The sequence below is a fragment of the Ambystoma mexicanum genome, chromosome 5p, assembly GCF_040938575.1.
Source record: "Ambystoma mexicanum isolate Mex_15411 chromosome 5p, UKY_AmexF1_1, whole genome shotgun sequence".
NCBI classification, from domain to species: domain Eukaryota; kingdom Metazoa; phylum Chordata; class Amphibia; order Caudata; family Ambystomatidae; genus Ambystoma; species Ambystoma mexicanum.
This window is the reverse complement of record NC_090930.1, coordinates 1116622484-1116637119: the sequence shown is the minus strand read 5'-3', so window position 1 is coordinate 1116637119 and position 14636 is coordinate 1116622484.

Genomic DNA, 14636 nt, shown 5'->3' with positions numbered 1-14636 from the left:
TTTGTGTTTTGTAGTACACATGAGTGATTTTCCGGTGGCATAAAATGTCTGCAAGGTACTGTGCCAGATGTTGAAGTCTTGGACTGGTTGATGAGTTTTCCGTTTAATCACACATCACATATTCTATTTTAGCCTATGTGCCTCATTACGAGTCCAGCGATAACCGAGCCGGAAAAACCAGCAGGTTACCGCCAGACGCGTATTACCATTCCGCCTCTGTGATTCCCGGAATAACCGGGGCATTATGACCCCGGTGACCCGGGAATTCCGGAGGCGCAATTCTGTAAATCCCCCTTCCCATGGAGTCCGATAGGACTCCATGGGGATGGGGACCATGGAAACACTGGTTCCGTCTATGATAGAGCCGGTGTTTCCATGTCCACCTGCAGGCGGGTGGTGTTAAACCCACCAGGTCAGACCAGGCGGGAGTGACACCTCCCGCCTGCAGGACTCTGAATGAGGCGGTCCAGAAAGAACGGTGGCGGCGTATTACTGCCACTGTTCTTTCCGGGCCGGCAGGGTCGTAATGAGGCCCTATGTGTTTTGAAAAAGTGTTGTAAGATTTGTCAAGAATTGCTGTGGCTGGTAAGAGGAAATTCCTTCCCAAACTCTCTTCTGCAACGGGAGGTCACTAAATACGCATGCTCACAAAGTGGCTTACCTCATTAGTCAGTTGCAGACATGGAAAATAATGTGCGCACAACAGCAAGCCAGTTCCGCACATACAGAAAAATAATTAGAGGGAACCTTGCTTGGCTGCACACTCGGCGACATGATGGCTAATTCCTCTACAACCCCCCCCCTCCTCAGTGCTTGTCGGAGCCCCCGGAGCTGGTCCCGGAACATCAGACTCTGCGCTTTGTCTCCCTGAATGTTAGGGGACTGAACTCACCTCCAAAACGCAAGTCCATCCTGCAGAAACTCCAGAATAACAAAGCGGCGGTGGCGATGCTACAGGAGACACACCTACTGCTGGCAGACCACGGTCGCTTACGCTCCCGGAACTTTCCAAAGCAACTCTTCACATCTGGAAATTCGAAGAGAAGCGGCACAACAATCCTGTTTGGGAAGGGGCTGAACCCTCAGATTCTAGATTCCATGAGCTGCCCAGAGGGGCGATACATAGCGGTAAAATGTCTGATGCGGGGACAATTGTACTCCATAGTTTCAGTGTATGCGCCCAACCCAGGCCAGGCGCTTTTCTATGAGTCGCTAAGCACAGCTCTCTCTCCCTTCCTGGAAGGCCAGATCGTGATTGGGGTGGTTTCAACAGGGTACCGGACCCCATCAAGGACAAGTTGCACCCGCCCTCTGCCGGGGACTTCGCTACAGCTTTGGCTCTCCTGCAATTGTTCAGAACTTTAGGGGTGGTGGACTCATGGAGGGTACTCCATCCATCTGAAACAGACTTCTCTTTTTACTTGTATGTCCACAGAACGTTCTCCAGGATAGACCTTCTCTTGGTATCCCCGCAAATCTTTACATTCACCGGCGATGTGACAATAGGCTCCAGAATCCTGTCTGATCACGCCCCGGTGGCCCTGGAGATCCGAGTGCAGGAACCACTTAATCCCTAACAGCGTAGATGGACGTTGTATGACCCGATTCTGAACGAAATGCCTCTCAGAGACGCAATCGCAACCACGATCACCAATTTCTTCAAGGAGATCCCCAGCGAGGACACCTCCCCCGCCAACAACTGGGACGCAATGAAGGCAGTGGTGAGGGGGGAACTGATTGCGCAAGGAGTGGCCTACCACAGACATCGATGACAAACTCATCAGAGCCTCGAGGAAGAACTGGATAAAGCTGAAAGGCTCCATCAGGAGAAGGGCTGGACCCCTAAAACACAGCGGGCTATCCGGATAGCACAGAAGAAGATTGAGGCCCACTATGCTGAACACACTGCCCACCAAATGGCGAAGGCTAAGCAGTTTTACTATGCCAGGAACAACAAAGCAAATAGGCTACTGGTGGCCAAACTAGCCAAGACAAGAAGGAACAACACGATTGTGGGTCTACGGGATCAACATGGAAAAATTCAATATGCCGACCAGGAAAAACTTCGGCTTGCAACAGCCCACCTGACCCAGGTGATGACCGCTCCTGTGCGAGACGTGGGAGAACAAAAGGAATACCTCTGGGAAGCAGCGCTCCCCCAACTAAAGAAGACAGCCTACGACTCTCTGAAGGAGCCTATCACCGACGTGGAAGTGGACGTGGCGATAAAAGCCCTTAAATCCCAGGCCCCCGGCCCGGATGGATTTACGGCTAGGTTCTACAAGATTTTCAAACCTCAATTGTTAGCACCTCTGGTGCAGCTGTTTAACTCATTCAGAACCTCAGGCACGATAACCCCATCCATGCAGGAGTCAATCACTGTCTTACTACCAAAACCGGGAGGCGATCCGAGGAATCCCGCGTTATATAGACCTATCGCTCTACTTAATATCTACGCTAACATATATTTTAAAATTCTTGCAACACGCCTCTCCCAGGTCTTGCCGGAGATAGTCAGTGCCGACCAAACGGGCTTCCTCAAACATCGTTCCACCGCCGACAACATCCGCAGAACCTTGGATCTGGTAGAGCTGGCCTCCCGAGGCTCCCGGGAGTTGGTGCTGCTGGCCCTGGACGCAATTAAGGCATTTGATAAAGTAGACTGGACCTTCATGAGGCTCACCCTTGAAGCGTTTGGTTTCGGCCCCGAATTCTGCACTATGACACTGGCTAACTATAAAGCGCCCAAAACTCTTCTCAGAGTCAATGGCACCCTCTCCTCCCCCATCGTCTTAGCCTGTGGAACCAGACAGGGATGTCCGCTGTCGCCGCTCCTTTTCACACTAATTATGGAGCCGTTCGCCCAGCGGATCAGGCTGAACCCTGCAATCAAAGGCTTCCAATCGGGCTCAGCGCATCATAAACTGGCCCTCTATGCGGATGATGTCCTTATAACCATTCCGGAGCCCCGCTCTTCCCTCCCTCAAGCCCTGGCAGAGATAGCAAGCTATGGAAGGGTCACAGGCTTTGCCATCAATTTTCGGAAGTCGGCGGCCCTGGCGGTGGGCCTATCCTCGACAGACCGAGAAGCCCTAATCTCGCTGTGCCCAGTACAATGGATGACCAGCAAAATCAGTTACCTGGGGGTCCAGATTCCAGCTAGCCCAAGTGAGGTTTACCGGGCTAATTTCCCTCCATTATTTACAGCCTTGGAGGCAGACCTCAAGCGGTGTGCAGCACAGGAGATCTCGCTGATGGGCTGTATCACGGCATGTAAAATGAACTTGCTACCGAGGTTCCTTTACGCTTGCTCCTCTCTCCCGGTCCCGATTCCGGCCCCAGGCCTCCAAAACCTACAGAAGAAAATGCTGCAGTTTATCTGGAGGGGGCAAAAAGCCAGGATCCCTAAATCCACGATGTTGGGCAACGCAAGGCTCGGCGGTCTCGGGGTTCCAGATCTACAAAAGTACCAGATGGCGGCCCAGCTGGCCTGTATTCAATCATGGCAAATACTTACTAACCGCCCTAGGTGGGTGGACCTCAAACAGGCGCAGCTACCCCTACCTCTACGCTTTCTCCCACACGTCCCTCCTCCGGAGCGGTGGCGATGGCGGGAACTCTTGGCGTCCACCAAACATACCATCTCGGTCTGGGACAAAGCGCTGCGCCAAAAACAGATTCCAGTGGGACTTAGCCCCCTCGCCCCAGTTTTCATGAACCTCACTTTCTCACCCGGCCTGTCAATTCGAAACTTTGGGCCTTGGATCGTAGAAGGCCTGGAGACCCTGGGACAACTCTTCGAGGGGAGTCAACCTTGCACCTTCAAGCGATGCAAAGAACTCTTCAAGATTCAGGAACAGGATAGGTTCACGTACATCCAGCTACGCCACTGGTGCACTCATCCGCAGACTCGCCAGGCAGCCACCCGCCCCCCAACGGCCATTGAACTGACCCTTACTGAGCTGCCACCCCAAGGGAGAATCTCTACCCTGTACAAACGCCTCCATCCGGACTTCCTAATTTCCAAGCCCCGATACATGGCCCAATGGGAAGCGGACCTGGGCCACCCTATTGAGGACCAACTCTGGGTTGATATCTGGTCCCGGGCCCACACCTCTTCATCATGTATCACAAATAGGGAATGCGCCTATAAGATCCTCCTCCGGTGGTATCTCCCGCCCTTAAGACTCCATCACATGCATCCCACTCTCGACCCACACTGCTGGAGACAATGTGGCCAAGTAGGCTCCTTCTTCCATATGTGGTGGTCCTGCCCCAAGGCCCAGGCTTTCTGGAAACATTGCCTGGCGACGATTGCAGACATTACTCAGGTGCAACTGCCCCTAGAGCCTGAACCTATATCCTCCTGGGAGCCCCAATTCCTGGAATCTACCCAAGGTCAGGGCCCAAGGCCAAACTATTATCCCAATTGCTATTGGCGGGCAGGAACGTGATTGCCCGCACCTGGAAGACGGCGAAAGGTCCCCTCATGCCGTCCTGGTGGGTGAAGGTCTGGGACATCCTGATAGCTGAGAGGGTGACGGCCGCCGGGGCAGGCCTTCTACATCGATTTCATAACATATGCGGTCCGGTCCTCGACTATGACCAAAAGTTCCCGGCTTTGACATTTAAGCCCCAATTGGCCAGGAGAACAATGCAAGCTGGGGAGCCCCAGCGGGAGCGGGGGGAAGGAACCTGAGACTGGGGGAGGGAATGGGAGAGATATCGTAGTATATTGTACTGTGCATCATGTCGCGAATGTTTAAGTTATGTATTGTGATAACCTGCTTCTTAAAATAAACACGTTCAAAAAAAAAAAAAAGAAGGAGGGAAGACAAGCCTTGGAAAATGAAGAAAAGGGATTCACTTAGTTTCGTCAAGTAGAACACAGTACCTTGTTCCAGTGGTGCAGCGGGTGCCCTGGCAGTTGTTCCTGTTGGTTTCCCGCAGACCCACGATTCCTGGAACTTCGTTGCGAAGGAGGACGTCTGAAGGGGGTCTGCACCACACAGAGATGAAGCTGGCAGCAGCGACGAGGAATAAAAGGTGCGCTCCTTAAAAACAGGAGAGGCTCTTCGGTGGCTATCCAGACCACTACAGCAGTGTGCAGCGATTTCGACAAAGGAAGAGGATCCTCTGGCTGTAGAAGATGAGCTGGTTATCCCCACCAAGCTCAAGGGAAGAAGACTCCGGACTGGATCTTCTCTAAGTCGTAGAAGAGAAGATAGCTCAGGACTGCAGCAGGGCTTCACCGGGACGGGGTAGTTGCAGCAGCCGTTGGCTCTCTCCGCTTCTCTTCGGTTCCTTGTAGTTCCAGTGGCGACTCTCTGACTTCTAGCCCAAGAGACCTGCCTTTTATGCGAAAAACACCCATTCACACAGCCTGGCTGTCAATCACCCAGCAGGGGGGTTGTCCAGCCCGCACAACTACCCTGGCCAATCATGATAAAGTACGACTAGGGTTCCTAGGATACCCTGTGCAGGGGGTGACTACACCCCTCCCTCACATTCAGCCCAACTAGACACCCAGGCGCCTTGAGGAGGGCTTCTGAGCAGAAGCCCTACAAAAGACAGTGAACAAAGAAAGCGAACCTAGTTTGCCGTGCAAAGTAAGACACAAGAAGGAGTTTAACAAAAAGAAATGGCGAATAAACCCAACCGGAGCCAAAAGAAAGACGATTTGGTTAAGCGGATTTATGTTCGAGGCTAATATAATAGCCAAGAACAGTACCATGTTTATCTAATATATTCGCGGTAGAAAAGTTAGGGTAGATACCACTGCCACCAGCAAAGTCTAAATGTTAAAAGAGAAAAACAATGCTCTAGGAGGTACAGATAAAAAGGGATACGAATTAACCCTTGCCAGTACTCCATGGAAGATGGGGTGTACTGGATCTGTGGCAGATTGACTAAGTAAAGTTAATGGTAACTTTACCCTTTTCTGGGGGACGGTAGTCGCCTCAGAAATGGAGTTGAGGGAAGTCTCAAAGACAATCCTGTGCCCCGGCACTGAAGGTGCTGTGTGACACACAAAAAGAAGAGGGCCACTGCAGTGGTGTGCTTCAGAGTCCATAATCTCAAAAACAGGTAGAAGCACATAGCAAAACACAGGTAAGAGTCGGGGAAAAGCTCTCACTCTTACCAAGTGGAAAAAAATAAACTCCAGAAGTCCAGCAAAGCTGCTGTGAGACTCACTAGGTGAGGGAAATTAGCCATGGATGAGAATTCTTCCTAACAGCTGGCTATATAAGCCACACCCAAGATTCTTCCAGTGCTTCGTGTTGCTTACTGTGAGCTGTATCAGCAACACACTTGCTGTGCTCTGTATCAGCCAGCATCTGCTTACCTGTTCCGGATCATCCTGTTTCTGCTTACCTGCTCCGGATCATCCTGCTTCTGCTTACCTGCTCTGGATCATCCTGCTTCTGCTTACCTGCTCCGGATCATCCTACTTCTGCTTACCCGCTCTGGATCATTCAGCTTCAGTTTACCTGGTTCTTACTCCACGCCGCAGCTATCTCCAGTCAAGAGGGGACTTCTACACTGGCGGCACCTGTAAGCAAAGAAGAACAGCGTTAACACGCGCACATCAGTAACGCTGCGCATACTCACCGAATCTTCCCGTAACGCTGGAATCCAGGTTAGTTGCACGAGCACACAAACCCCTGTAAGAAAGAAGAGACATTATTTATTGCACTCGCTCCATTGCACTCGCTCCAATAAAGCAGACACTTTTTTCACTGCGAAAGGGAAAGGGAGAGACATTACCAGGCGCGCTCGAATTGAAGGCGCTGCGCAAACCTACCAGCAGCTGGCTTCAACACGCAGCGCTACTCACCCACAAAAATACCGGCAAACAAAGACAATACGGACAATTTTGGACACTCAACATTCTCCACGCAACGTTCACTTGTGGGATGGACTGGTGCCTTGATTCTCACCCTCGCTGTGAAGGCATAAACCAGTGTTTGGCATCTGAACTCAGCCTACAGACATTGGCACAAATCACATGAGTGAATCGCGCCCCTGAAAATGCAGGATGTAGTGCACACCCTACTAAAGATCAAGGTATTCCTCCGGGTGAAACAGGGGAAGTGAAGACTCGGGGTCAAGGGAGGCTTGTCCAGCACTCCTGCAGAGACACAGGTGAGTGTGACAGACACATAAGATGACCACTATGATTTCCCCACATCGCGAGTGATGTATCGAATTGCAAGACTATATTCTTTTGGCAGTGATAGATCAAAGTTATGACAATATAGGAGACAAACATAAAATGTTAGTGGCCTAAGTGACACCACATCTAGAGTACATTTACTCGTTACTTGGATTGCAAGGGCGAAATGTTGCACGAAGTTCGTGCTTAAGCACCATCATAATCCTCAACACGGACCTTGTGAGGCAGGCTGCCCTGATGTCATGCAGATCGGTAACGCATAGCGGTGGTGGCTTTTCTTCTGATATGTAGGACAAGCATTCAGAATTTTCTCTGCAGCAGCAGTTCTCCACCTCAGTTGGCATGACCTTTCACCAATTGCAGGTACACCAGTTGGAAATGTCTTCCATGCGACTAGGCTCAGGCTCTTGATCCGGTGATTCGTCCTCCAAACTGTCGTCTGAAGCCCCATCATTTCCAAATCGTTCTCTTTTGACTAATTACGCCTCGGAATACTCCGGCACGTACTGGTAGGGCTGTTTTGTTGCCATTATACGACAACATTTGTTCCCACGGGCTACGAGCAATAAAGATAGCTGAACAGAGCAGAAACGAGCCACCCGATACACAAAAAAAGACAATGAAACGATTGAAAAGGCAACTCTGATGTTGTCTGATGAGAAGCGGTCTGTTTATACTTATTGAGGAAAGAGGCGTCCTGCCATTTCTATGGAGACACGTCATTAGCTGGCGCACAGAGAACGTTGACACGAGACGTGCATTCGAATTGTGAAATGGGCCGTACGCGTCAAGTGATGTCAGCTTCCGGGGCAGGGGATGTGATTTAGTGCCGCTAGGGCAGTTCACCTTAGGGCGATGCAGCAACGGATAAGATTAGCACACGATAGCCGCCCCCGGCAGCCTGATTTTGCATGTGTAAAAGTGAGGAAAACTAAGGTACGGTGCATAGGAAATGTTTTTACAATCGATCAACATATGCTTAAAACCACATGCCCGAGCACTCGGTACAATAATATTTTTGAGCGCAATATTGCTTTAAAGAGGCGTTGCTCTCTCAACTACATATTCCACCTAGTCAACGAGACCTGTTTTTCAAAATGCAAGTACTATTAGATACCCTCCCATTCCCTCACTATCATATCCAACAGTGGGATCGACTACTATTGAAAATCTGACCAGCCTTTACCTTCATTAGTGCCATTAGTGCCCTAAACCCCCCCGTTCCGAAACCTTTTTTATTTTGTTGGGACCCAATTACCATCAGTATTAGAGACCAACCTACCTAAATCCCTCCCTTCGGCGGAATCAGACTCAGAAGGATCAGACGACTTTGAAACTTTTTCCGAAGGAGTCGAAACCTGTTTTTTTTCCTGATTGAGAAAAAACAACAAAGGAAACCCTAACCCTCTGGAAGAACTGGCCGCCCTAGCAGATGTCATAGCCCAGTTGGCGGCCCATCAAATGCAGGCTGAAGCTAGGCTTCAAGAAAACTTGACGAAATTGGTTGAGTTGTAAGCCAGACCCCTGTTACCACAGAGGATACTTCACTCTGAAACACTTGTGTACGAGCGTGATACAAATAAAATATCATATCATAACCATACCTCGAAAGCGAATGATCTAGGGAACTTCTTTCTGAATTTTGAATGACTGGCCGAACAGTTGGGATGGAAAGAAAACCTAACAAGGTGTTATTTGCTGCCACTATTGAAAGGTGAACTACAGACCGCCTACCAACTACTCAATCTTGCGCAGAGAGCCACTTTTTATATCCATAAAAAGAAGGGTTATTGAAGAGAGTGGGCCAAACTTGTAACTTCTACAGAAAAACTTGAGGGCCGTTAGATTAAATCCTGGAGAAACCCCCCTTGAAATGGGTGAACATATAAAAAAATACCATAGCCCTCTGGATCAATAACAATCCCTAGAAGAATTGATAGAGATGATTATGTTAGAAAAGTTCCCCAATTCCTTAACCCCTTTTCTGCAAAAGGGTGTATTACAATTAAATACACCTACCTTAGCCATGGCCATTGAAACTGCACAAAACCACTCGAATGCAGCCTCATACTTCCACTCGGTACATCGAGGTGAAGAACGAAAATATTACAAACATACCCACCAACCCCAACCTCAGAGAGTAGACAAACAAGGAGGGTCATATTGAATCAAGGAATGGATACCAAAGGAAAGAATAGAAGCCAACAAATCTGACCATAGAGGTAGAGAAGAAAGTTAAAGGGAGGAACCTAAAGGAAGCAGACCACCTCCCCTTATCCGCTTTTTATGTAGAGAAACAGGGCATTTGGCCAGGCACTGTCTGGAAAATCTAAAAGAAGAACCTATGAAAATCAACTGTTTAAAGGGAGAAGAGTAGGAAGATCCCGAAGAAGATCTTGAGAACTTCCGCATATGTTTATGTCAGTCTTCTGCTGACTTCACATATGAAAAAGCTTGGGTGAATGGGAAGCAAGTGAAGGCGTTAATTGACTCGGGTAGCAAGCAAACCGCCATGAGAGCTGACCGGGTCACAACAATGGACCTCGAAAATGCTACCCTAGTTAGAGTTATCTGCATACACAGGACAATGAGATATACCCCAAGATACCTGTGTACATTAACATCAGGGGCGAGTCATGTTTAAGAGAAGGAGGAGAAGGGAGGAAGACGAGAAGGAAAGGCAAGTTTTAGTAAAGAGGGAAAGGAGGAAGTGGCAGATAGAGCAGCTCACAAGAAGGAGGAGGAGCATGCAGTGAGAGACATAAGACTAAGGTTGGGATCAACCACTTTTGACGACAACGAAGGAAGGGATAGGCAGGCAGAGCAAGAGTACAGCAAGAAACGTGATAGGGCAGCCACGCTGCCAAACAAAACCAGCACAGGGTCCTCCGTGAGGGGGGACTGCGAGAGCTTGATTGACTTAGAAGGGAAACCACAGGGTGCAAAGGTACTGCGGAGACTGAGCTTCCATGATGATTTTGGCAGTGGCTTGGGAGACACTGATTCAGAAGATGACTTGGTAGGGAGTGAGGACGAGGCAGTAGGGCAACTCGATCATTGATTGACAGGGAAACACACTGATCAGAGCTCCACGTGGGGAGCAGACAAAGATACAGGATGAGTTTGGGGAGACAAGGACGAGAGACTACGACAGTCCAGGGCTACATTGCACAGCATGGATGACATAATCCCATACGCGCAGAGGCTTAGAAACCTTCCAGCACGAAGGAGGGGAGAAATAGCAAGGACATTTACATCCACCAAAGACACCGAAGACTGGATGGGGCAGGGCTGTCCCAGTTCCCCTTACTGGAAAAGAGAGGGGGCAACATAAATACATACCATGGAAACATATTGACAAGAAGAATTTGAGGAGTAGGTTACACTTGTTGACCGCGGGTGCGGGGCAATGGATATACGAAATGGAAAAGATGACAGCAGGACAAACATTTGCAGTAGGGGACATACAAGGTTTACTAGGGGCGATCCTCGGGGAGGCTGTTGATGATGTATTGAAAAGGGTGGAGTACCCAGGAGTAACAACCCAGAACACAATGCACAATGGTTCGCCGTTTGCTAACTTCCGAGCAGCTGTGTGGCAAGACCTATGGACGCAGTACCCAGGCACGTTAGACATTGGTGCAATCATGACACGTAGGATGGGGGAAGACGATGACCCCCTACAATACATTCAGGCTATTCAAGAGTTATGGTGCCTAGAAACGCGAGACCCGTGGGACAAAACAGTGGCATTATTCTATCATATATTATGTCATGGGTTACCAGACCAGGTGCAGAGGCAACTAAAGACGTTGGTGGGGATGGAAGCAAAACCATGGTCAGAAATACAACTTACACTAGTACATTATTGCAGGCTAATGCAAGAAAGCGCAAGGAAAAAGCGTGAGGAAAGAAAGCAGGAGGAGGCGAGGTTAGTGCAGAAGAAACTGTCCAAATACTCTAAGGAAGGAGCAGTATTAAGAAGCGTAGGACAAGGCACACCACAGACACAGTATGCACCACTGCCTGCAGGAGGAGGGTTCATGGGGCCGAGGGATGCGCAGCATGGTTTTCGAGGCAACCAAGAGGACAAGGGTATCAGCAATCAAATGCAACAAAGCTAAGGGGGCTTTTCCGGAGGGTATCAAGGGTATGGACAACAAATGCAGCAGGGTCCAGAAGAGTTATCTGGAGGGTATCTGGGGCAAATAAGAGAACCACCCCAATGCTGGGTGTGCGGACTGTTAGGACATATCTCTAGGCTATGTGGAAGCAGAGAGGAATGCAACAGAATGGGGGGATGCAATACAGCCAGCATATCTAGGGGAACAGAATGAGTTCAATACCCAAGACCAGTCACAACAACAAGGTCAGGCCCCAAACGCATACCTGCAGACTCACCAGCCCATGACACAGACACCACACATGCAGGCACCAGCACAAGAGTATTCACAGACACCACAGATGCATAATAACATGCAGCCAAACTACAGGACACTGGCACACATGGACTCCGTGACAACGACTTCCATTAGGAAACTAGGGGGGTGACTGGGGGCAACCCATTCTTGGGAAATGGAATGTCATTATACCCTAAATAGGACAGCACACAGACAAACCTGATGATGTTTTCCATCCTATGTATTACACCCAAGCCACCTGAGGAACCAGGTATAGGGGTGATGATAGGTGACAAAACAATCTCCTTTCTTGTAGACAGGGGGGCGACTAGATCCTGTATCTGCGAAAGGAAGTATAGAATGCCAGGTGATGCCATGAATGCTCACGGATTCTCTGGGGAGGAATTGGTTCCATTTAGAGACGATATTGCACTTTCTATAGGAGGGCACAACCTACCTCTACCCTTACTATATTCACGACAGAAACCAGTAAGCATAATGGGGAGAGACATCATGGTCAAACTTAAGATGACCATTTCATTTTCTGACAAGGGGATAGTGTGTTCCACACCTGGGATACACCTTCTAAACGTGAGAGAAATTATTCAAGCTTATTGTGGACGCAAGGTACATAGTGGGGTGCCAGCAGATGAGGAGCTATTTCGATATGGGACTGAAATAATAATAGCATGGCTCCCATGGATTCAGGGAAAAATGTGGCACATTCCAAATTAGTATTTGTTCAGGCCAGTACTACCATTAGATGAGAAGGAAAGGACGATGGTGGCACTAGAATTAGAGCCAGTAATAGTGGGGGGGGGGGCGGCTGGATAGCAGTACATGGGACAGATGACACAGGACGACCATGGCGATCAGTGATCAGAAGGGTACAGATTGACTACTGTTACAGATGAAGAACTGTTCAAAGACTACCAGTTAGATCACAAGGTAGTGTTGGAAATTAGTATCACATACTGGGTGAAAATACATTACAGAGAGGTACCACAGAAAATGGACATTGATGCTAAAAGCAATGCCGGCATTTCTCGAGGAAGATTTAGCAAAGGTCCCCAGCATTTTATGGACCACAAGTCCCTATGATGTGGGGCTTCTGAAAGGGATAGGATTGGAAATAAAGCTGAAGCCAGGAGCCATTTTACCATGAGCGAGGCAATACCCCATGTCGAGGGTGGCAGACGAGGGTATTTATGAGACAATAGTACTACTAGTGAAGCGGGGCATCCTAGTACCATCAGAATCACTATGCAACACAGCGGTGTACCCTGTTAAAAAGGTGACAGTGGGTCATGGCGTTTTATACAGCTCTTGCGTCCTCTGAACCATATTCTAAAAGCAGGATTAACTTTAGTTCAGAATCCAGCAACAATTTTGCGTAGCATTCCCACGGAAGCTACCTACTTCATAGTCATAGATTTGAAGAATGCTTTCTTCTCTGTACCATTACACCCAGACTCACAAGACTTAACTTCGTTTCTATGTAGAAATAAGAAGTGGAGACATACAGTACTTCCTCAGGGGTACTGCAAATCACCTTCTATATTCAACAGAGTACTTCAACTAGACTTAGGAAATGTAAAATTAGAGAGCACGGTTATACAGTATGCAGACGACATATTGGTTTGCAGCAAGACAGAGACACAGTGTAGAGATGACTCCGTGCACATACTGACAGTACTAGCAGACCAGAGGTACAAAGTAGACAAGGCCAAATTACAATATTGCCAGAAAAAAGTGTTATATATTGTACAATTGATATCACAAGGCGGGAGAAAGGCGACACCAGAAGAGCAGAAGCAATACGCAAAACATCAAAGCCCACAACCATACCAAATGCAGCAGTTTCTAGGACTATGTAATTACTAGAGGGCACGGTTATTTGGTTACATCACTTACACTAGGCCCATATTGAGTGCACTGAAGGAAGCACTAAGAGGGGAGGGTACATTACAATGGACGACAGAGATGACTGAGGCATTTGATGAGCTGAAAGAAGCAATATGCACAGCTCCAGTGTTAGGGATCCCAGACTATCAAAGTACATTTTTCTTATTATCACACTCCAATGGAGTGGTTATGCCTGCAGTGCTGACATAAAAGACAAGCAGGGGGCACAAACCTCTAGCATATTACAGTGGGAAATTAGACCCAGTATTGAGAGGACACTATGCATCCGAACAGGCATTGGCTGCTGCCGCATTCACAGTAGACAAATCAGCGAGAATCACCTTGGAATGCAACACCACTCTTTATGTGGAGCATGCTCTCTTCGCAATACTGGAAAGACCCAAAAGCACATTGACAACACAGAGAGCATCAGGGTACGAGGTGTTACTGTCAAACCCAGCTCTCAAGATAGTGAGATGCAGACTTGTCAACCCGGCAACTTTCATTGCCGAACCCGTAAAGGAAGGCGACTATGTGCACAACTGCACAGCAAACACAGAAGAATTCAGTAACATTAGAAAAGTACAGTGGGGATACGTGCTTTATATTGATCGGTCGTCAACAATTAGACCTAACGACTGGGGAAAGACATACTGGGACAGCAGTAGTGAGATTGAGAGCGGACGGGGGAAGCGAGGTGCTGTCAAGCGCGCATCTACCGTCACATTTATCAGCACAAGCAGCAGAATTAGTGCCTTTAATATTGGCATTGGAGCACAGCAAAGGTAAGGAAGTGACAGTGTATTCAAATTCAGCCTACGTGGCATCCACAGTGCATTCTGGGACATCACGTTGGCTGAGGAGGGGCTTCAGACGTGCTGATGGGCCTCCATTGCAGCACGCACTCCTATTGGGCAGACTGATAGAGGCACTCCAGTACCCACAGCGCACTGCAATGGTGAAGTGCCAGGCACATACGAGGGTGGAGGACCCCATCTCTAGGGGTAATGAGGCAGCAGACGCGGAGGCAAAACACGCTGTCTACTTTGGGGAGATTTTAGAAAGGGATGCTTCATCCCCAATGCGCAATTATGTGCGAACAATGATACTAAAGGAAGGATATAACACATTACCAGTGACACAGATTAGGGAAT